The following is a 9066-nucleotide window of genomic DNA, read 5'->3' on the forward strand; positions in this document are numbered from 1 at the left end:
TGCCATTACAGCCTATCACTCCATAGCATTAGCGCATACGAGCCAAGGGGCTTGAAAAACATGCCATTACAGCCTATCACTCCATAGCATTAGCGCATACGGGCCAAGGGGCTTGAAAAACATACCATTACAGCCTATCACTCCATAGCATTAGCGCATACGGACCAAGGGGCTTGAAAAACATGCCATTACAGCGTATCACTCCATAGCATTAGCGCATACGGACCAAGGGGCTTGAAAAACATGCCATTACAGCGTATCACTTCATAGCATTAGCGCATACGGAGCAAGGGGCTTGAAAAACATGCCATTACAGCCTATCACTCCATAGCATTAGCGCATACGGACCAAGGGGCTTGAATAACATGCCATTACAGCGTATCACTCCATAGCATTAGCGCATACGGAGCAAGGGGCTTGAAAAACATACCATTACAGCCTATCACTCCATAGCATTAGCGCATACGAGCCAAGGGGCTTGAAAAACATACCATTACAGCCTATCACTCCATAGCATTAGCGCATACGGCCCAAGGGGCTTGAAAAACATACCATTACAGCGTATCACTCCATAGCATTAGCGCATACGGACCAAGGGGCTTGAAAAACATGCCATTACAGCGTATCACTCCATAGCATTAGCGCATACGGACCAAGGGGCTTGAAAAACATGCCATTACAGCGTATCACTCCATAGCATTGGCGCATACGGACCAAGGGGCTTGAAAAACATGCCATTACAGCGTATCACTCCATCAATCTGCTCTGTAAAACATGTCATTACTGCGTTTCCCAATTGCACGTGGTGAATATGAGCCAATCTGCTCTATAAAACATGCACGTAGTGAATATGAGCCAATCTGCTCTATAAAACATGTCATTACTGCTCATATTCACCACGTGCAATGGGGAAATGCAGTAATGACATGTTTTACAGAGCAGATTGGCTCATATTCACTACGTGCAATGGGGAAACGCAGTAATGATATGTTTTACAGAGCAGATTGCACTACGTGCAATGGGGAAACGCAGTAATGACATGTTTTACAGAGCAGATTGTCTCATATTCACTACGTGCTATGGGGAAACGCAGTAATAACATGTTTTAGAGAGCGGATTGGCCGTGAAAACCAAGTGCACCAAATTTCAATTGAATCCATTTCGTATTTCTTGAGTAGTTCATCGGAAACGAGTATGTTCTTTTTGTTCAATTTTGCAGCATCCGTGTTGATGTGTTGTTGTTGAGACCACTATTTATGTTGCGCGCCCTCTATTGAACGAAACTTAAAATATTCTACGGCGTGCGGATGTATGTCTTGGCGGTGGGAGACCACTAGTTTTATTCAGCGCGCCTTTTCTCGAAAGAATTCTACGGCGTGCGGATGAATGTCTTGGCGGTAGCAAGACCACTAGTTTTATTCAGCGCGCCCTTTCTCGACAGAATTGTTTTAGTTGTTTGACGGTTTCTCACGAAATTTAATCTCCTCATGTAAGACATCAAGACCGATCACTTGCTGAACTTACAACTTAATATAGCTTGACCTGGTGAGCTCGGGTTATTGCTCAAACAACCAGTGTATTATTATTATTATTTTTCCATGGACGTTGACTTTCATTTGGTTTGTATTTTTCATGTTTAAAATACTGTATTTGTTTCGGGTATGCTCTTTTTCATTGTTTTATGGTTGCTCATGATATTAAATCTTATAACGTCACACAGTCATCTTGACAAATCACTGAATATTCAATTTTGAAACACAGAACAAACTCGTTTTGGGGGCAACAACTCAAGAAATACACGTACATTAAAATTAATTTTCGTGCACTCATTGGTCATGATGTTGGTCATGAACTGATTTGATTTCATAAGAAAAGGTCAAACAATTAAGCTATTATGACCGTAACAATACAGGGTTTTAATTGCGACAAATACAATCCTAATGGAAGTTAACGTGGTTTTCTAGCGTTTCAAACACTACATTGTTACGATCATATTATATTTATAGCTCCACTGTTTCTCACACCATTCAAACTACTTCTCCTACACATCGTGATAACCAATTGCACCAAATTTCAATTGAATCCATTTCGTATTTCTTGAGTAGTGCATCGGAAACGAGAATGTTCTTTTTGTTCAATTTTGCAGCATCCGTGTTGATGCGTTGTTGAGACCACTATTTATGTTGCGCGCCCTCTATTGAACGAAACTTAAAATATTCTACGGCGTGCGGATGTATGTCTTGGCGGTGCGAGACCACTAGTTTTATTCAGCGCGCCTTTTCTGGAAAGAATTTTTTTTAGTTGTTTGACGGTTTTTCACGAAATTTAATCTCCTCATGTAAGACATCAAGACCGATCACTTGCTGAACTTACAACTTAATATAGCTTGACTTGGTGAGCTCGGGTTATTGCTCAAACAACCAGTGTATTATTATTATTATTTTTCCATGGACGTTGACTTTTCAATTTTCATATGCATTGTTTTTTTCACGTGTAAAATACTGTATTTGCTTCGGGTATGCTCTTTTTCATTGTTTTATGGTTTCTCATAAAATTAAATCTCATATCGTAACACAGACATCATCATGACAAATCACTGAATATTCAATTTTGAAATACAGAACAAACTCGTTTTGGGGGAGGTGTGGCAGGTAATTCTGTCCCCCCTGGTAAATGTGTCCCCACCGACAGATCTACCGGGTCGTGACCCGGTAAATCTGTCCGGGGGGACACTTGTTCCTAGGTAAACCCAGGCGCGGATCCAGGATTTCTTTAGACGGGGGGCACATCTAGAGCATTTGTTCTGAGGACTAATGCGAGCGCGGAGCGCGAAGCCCTTACGGCGTGGGGTCCGGGGCCCGCTTAAGGGCCCCGGGAAATTTTGGATTCTAGATGCTCTGTGATGCAATCTGAGGCGATTCCTGGCCCCTTTCCCCCTGAATTATTTGTGCAAAAGTTGATAATCTTGTAAGGATTTTTTTTAAAATATACTCTTGTTTTTACAAATTTTAAGCTACCGTGTACTTCAAAGTTCCAAACCATGTATTTTTGTCTTCATAATTTCTTGCATTGTATTTAAAAAAAAAAGGAATTGTATTGACTTAGATTGTAAACTGTTGCAATGGGCGATGCGCTGAGGCATTTGCTCCAAGGACTAATGCGAACGTGAAGCAGTGTCTTACGGCGTTAGGTTCGGGGCCCACTGTAGGGCCCCGGGAAATTTTTGATCCTATAGATGTTCTGTGGTGCAAACTGAGGCGATTCCTGGCCCCATTTCAGCAAAATGTTGTGAAGATTATTAGGATTTTTTTTTTCATTATCGCTTCGGTTTGCGGTAACACCATGTGTTTTTTTAATTTTTTGTTCATTGGTTTGAAATTGTACTCTTGTATTTCTTAATACAAGCCTAGTTAAGTTTCTTCTGTTAAGTTCACTTGATAACCAAGTATTTTCGACTGCATAATCAATTTCTTGCATTTTATTTTTGTAAAGGAATTGGATAGGCTTAGATTGTAAACTGTTTTAAGGATGCGTCGGTAGATCTGCCCCGAGGACTAATAATGCGGAGCGCAATGTCTGTCGGCGTGGGTCCGGGGCCCGCTTAAGGGCCCCGGAATTTTTTTTGATAATTAGATGCTCTGTGGTGCAATCTGAGGCGATATCTGGCCCCTTTTTCCCTGAGTTATTTGAGCAAAATGTTTTTAGTTAAATAAGGAATTTTTACATTGGTTTAATATACATGTATACCCTTGCTTTAACAAGCCTTTTAAGTTTCTTCTGTTTTTACACTTTCGTTTGCAAAATTGTTTTCGTGCATTTTGGAAACGGAATTGTATAGACTTAGTTTGTAAACTTTTGCAAGGATGCTTTCTAATGTTTTGTATCAAGTATAAATTTTCAGTTTATCAATAAGAGAAGATTTTCTACGGACATTTTTTACTGAAACGGACATGTTTTGGACTCCTTGGAAGCGCGTGGAAGAAATGCTGGCAAATTGTTATACGAAAACACACCCCTTGACCAATAGTGTGGTCCAAAGAGCAGCGTTCAACCACGGATCTGATCCGTGGTTCAACGTGTATGTCGCGCTCATCGCGCTAAACACAGCACATAGGCTGTCTCACGTGCGTGTTTTTCGTACCGGTACGTACGCTCATTATGAATCGCATTTCATAACCCATATACCATGCAGGGTTACGTATGGATACGTACGGTGGGATCGCGGTTTACTTCAAAGCTTCTCAAGTTCCCTGTGTCATACGGCCAGTACACAATGTTTGCAGGCCGCTGATGTTTAATATCGGCGCCGGCATTTTTGATAGAAGGTTGCCCTCCTCCTTCCCTCCATTTCTCTCACCTCCCCCTCTTTTTTGCCCCTGTTTTTTTTTTTTTTTTGGTGGACTCAATTTGACGGGGGGCACGTGCCCCCGCGGCCCACCCCTGGATCCGCGCCTGAAACCTGTCCCCCTCTAGATAAATCTGTCCCCCTGCACGACGTTAAATGTGTCCCCCCCCCCCCCCCCCCCCCTAGTAAATGTGTCCCCGTGCAACGTCTCAAGTCTAGCACCCAGGTTGTATATTAGTGAAGTTATTAACTGTTTTTGCGCGGCGCCTTGCTAAATTCGGGAATAGTGCTTACGTCAAAGCACAACTCCCGTTTTGATGACGACTTCGGGAGCGAACGATTTGCATGGTGGGCGTGCGCGCGATACCGCACCTACGGGCCGCGCCAGGGCCGCGGCCGGGGACGGGGCCGGACGGGGACAACATTGCACCAGCAGCAGGCCTGCGGCGCGGTGACCCGTGTCGCGTATAATTTTGCCAATTCTCCTCATTGAAGTCCGCCATGACAGTCACACGTGTATCGGCGGCTGATGCGCGTGCGCGCTAGCGATAGGTGAGTATTACTACGCGTGCCTTCTTGCAGAAACATAGATCGGTTAATTAACATCTAAACGTTAATTTCATTTTGATAATTATTGATGAATGGTGGAAAAATCTAAAAATGTATACCTGTGCGCTGAATTTATTATAATAACATCTATTTAACAACTTATGCGTGCAAAACCAGGGGGGACAGAATTAACTGGAGGGGACAGAATTACCTGGAGGGGGACACAATTAACGGGACAGGGGGGACACTTTTACCTAGGTAATTCTGTCCCCCGGACACTTTTACCGGGGGACAGAATTACCGTCCACAGGGGCAACAACGCAATGAAATACAAGTTACATTAAAATGAATTTTCGTGCACTCATTGGTCATGATGTTTGACATGAACTGATTTGATTTCATAAGAAAAGGTCAAACAATCAAGCTATTATCACCGTAACAATAAAGGGTTTTAATTGCGACAAATACAATCCTACTGGAAGTCAACGTGGTTTTCTAGCGTTTTCAAACACTACATTGTTACGATCATATTATATTTATAGCTACACTGTTTCTCAAACCATTCAAATTTCTCGAAAAGTCAATAACGGGTCAACCCACCAAAAATTGAAAAGTTAAGAAAAGATGAAATATTGATCGCCATTTCTCCGTGCAGCTTGAATACATGTGAGAGTTCTGAGTATTTTTTAAAAGAATTTAGAAGTATGGGCATTTAGCACTAGTGTCTATGGGAATTTTAATACACTGTTGCACCTGTAAGAACACTCCGTCTTTTCTCGTCATGTCAACACAGTTATTGTATTGCAAAGAACTTTCCTGTAATATTTTGTGATGGTATTTGATACGAAATTCTAACAACTTGACAGGAACCGCCGAAGAATGAATGTAATGTAATTTAAGGAAAATGCAGTATGAAGGACACTCCGTATTTTATCCTCATGCAACAATTTCTTACAAAAGAGGGCGCGCTATACCAACACTCGGAATTTTAATACACTGTTGCACCCGTAAGGACACTCCGTATTTTCTCGTCATGTCAACACAGTTATTGTGAAATCGGGAACTCAAGATAAACACATTGTATTGCAATGGAATTTCCTGTAATATTTTGTCATGGTATTTGACACGAAACTCTATAATCTTGACAGGAACCGCCGAAGAATGAATGTAATATAATTTAAGGATATTGCAGTATAATGGACACTCCGTAGTATCGGCATCCAACATTTTCTTACAAAAGAGGGCGCTATACAAACACTGGGAATTTCAATACACTGTTGCACCCGTAAGGACACTCCGTATTTTCTCGTCATGTCAGCACAGTTATTGTGAAATTGGGAACTCAAGATAAACACATTGTATTGCAATGGAATTTCCCGTAATATTTTGTCATGGTATTTAACACGAAATTCTAGAAACTTGACAGGAACTGCCGAAGAATGAATGTAATATAATTTAAGGAAATTGCAGTACGAAGGACACTCCGTATTTTCTCGTCATGTCAACACAGTAATTGTGAAAATGGGAACTCAAGATAAACACATTGTATTGCAATGAAATATTTCTTCATGGTATTTGACACGAAATTCTAGAAACTTGACAAGAACCGCCTAAGAATGAATCTCATATAATTGAAGAAATTGCAGTATGAAAGATTCTCCGTATTTTATCGTCATGCAAAAATTTCTTACAAAAGAGGGTGCGCTACACAAACACTGCTCACCGCGCTCCGACGTGTGGCCGTTCGAGATGTGAACACAGTTATTGTGAAAACGGAAACTCAAGATAAACACATTGTATTGCAATGAAATTTCATGTAATTTTTGCCATGGTATTTGACACGAAACTCTAGAAAATTGACAGGAACCGCTGAAGAATGAATCTACTATAGGTTTTCCCGGCCAATTTCACCAAGTTTTCATTCAATTTACCGCCTGGCTCATTTGATTTAGATTGAAATTGAAAGATCACGAAGATCGGCATTCGACAATCAAAAAGAATCATTCTATTTCACTATCCGAGCTTTCTATCGCCTTTTATCTTCACTCGTCTCTATCAAAGATGCATTCATATTAAAAGTATCGCGTTGTTCATTCAATTTCGTCATAACAAGCAGTAAGGGTTGATCGGGCATTCATGTTCATTAATGGGCAAACATATTTCACATTTTGTCAAACATCTTTTAAGACTTCATACGTGTCCGTATTCCTTAGCGTAAATCATATTTGATGTCTTCAAACCGTAGTAGATGCCTTTTTTCTTACTTAAAGGGTATGTGCAATGAATTGTTCTCAGGTATTCTTTTTGTGCAACGTTTATGTAAAAAAAACTACACATTTGACAAAAAAAATTCGTTTTCCCGGCGAATTTCCGAATTTTTCTAATCAGTTTCATTATCAGCCATTCAATTTCGCGTGAATTTTGCACATGTGGTCCAATTGGAGTTTCTTTTTCATTTGGGTTTCATTCAATTTCATTTTTAGGCAGCCAAGATTTTGCTGTGAATGTTCGTGTTCGTTTTCGGGCAGCCTATTTCGTTTTGGTGCATTCAAGACATAGCTTGTAGCAGTCTGAAATTAAGTCTTTGCAATCTTTTGACGGTTGACGCATTCAAATTAGTGAACATCTGTGCGCTTATAACGTATAAGCATGCTTTTCGTTTCTTATTCGTTTATGGGCAATCGCTTTCTTTGTTTGGTCATTTAAATTAGTAAGATTTTTTAATCGATATTTTTTCCTATTTTTTCTCCGAGGTTCATTTCCCCCCCCCCCCAAAAAAAAACCACCTTGATGACTGTAACATTTACAATAAAATTGATATGAGGGAAACAACATGCAGCGAAAGAATGAAAGGACTAAGATAATTTCTTTTTCACTGTGGATCTTTTCTAACGTTTCATCAAGGGGCTTTTTTACGTTGACGATTTCTTGACGTGCAAGACATCAGGACACGTGATATGTTTGGAAATGGTTGTACCGTCGGAAACACTTCTCTTGCGTTATTTCTTAAATGTTTTCTTGCGTATGTCTGACCGAACACTTAACATATTCATAGGGCCCATGCAAAGTTTTCAATGCAATACATCTTTGTGTCACATTTAACCTTATTTTCAAGTTTTATTTTCCATTTTGAGGGGTGTTTTTGGTGCCTTCTCCGTTTTTATGCTAATGCAAAGTTTCATATTCATTAGAAAACCTGTGATGGCATTCCGAGCATGATTAATGTTACACGGCTATTTCAGCAAAAAAAAGTTGCTAGAATTTTGGATATTTTGCCGTCATAAATTTCTTTTATTTCGTGATTATATGATGTGTCAGTACATGGCAGTAAGCCAGTGACCATCCCTTTCCCACAAATGTTTTTAATTAGCAAATTTTGGATGAATAATTTGAAAGAAAAACCCTAAACTGAACGGTGTCTTCCTGAAATGACATCACAGTAACACCGTTGGTCCGCAAAAACATGGAAACTTTTAAATGCTTAAAGAAGTGCACATTTGCAATAAGATTAAACCCAAAAAGTGTTGTCAAATGTGTTGTTTTCTTACATTTCACAGAGTTGCGCAAAAAGAATTCCTGAGAAAAATTCATTGCACATACCCTTAAAGAAGGAAAGTCAGTGTACGGTTTTTAGTCATCAAATATGATTTACGCTAAGGAATACGGACACGTATGATATGAAGTCTTCAAAGATGTTTGACAAAATGTGAAACATGTTTGCCCATTAATGAAAACGAATGCCCGATCAACCCCTTACTAATGGTTTAGACGAAATTGAATGAACAACGCGATACTTTTAATATGAATGCATCCTTTGATAGGGACGAGTGAAGCTAAAAGGCGATAGAACGCTCGGATAGTGAAATTGAATGATTCTTTTTGATTGTCGAATGCCGATCTGCATGATCTTTCAATTTCAATCTAAATCGAATGAGCCAGGCGTTAAATTGAATGAAAACTTGGTGAAATTGGCCGGGAAAACTTATATTAGGCCAAAAAAAAATATTCGGTCTCTGGTCAGACCAAAGTTCCGGAATTGACGCGGCCACGCGGCTTTTTTCTTCTTCTTTTTTTTTGCTTTTTTTTTTCTTCAAGCTTGGATTGTACAGACAAGGTGATTGATTTTTGGTGTTCTCATGTACATTGGTGTCCTCCATAATTTGCCTTGGTGC

Source organism: Patiria miniata, unplaced genomic scaffold (assembly GCF_015706575.1).
Source record: "Patiria miniata isolate m_02_andy unplaced genomic scaffold, ASM1570657v1 HiC_scaffold_20, whole genome shotgun sequence".
Lineage (NCBI taxonomy): Eukaryota > Metazoa > Echinodermata > Asteroidea > Valvatida > Asterinidae > Patiria > Patiria miniata.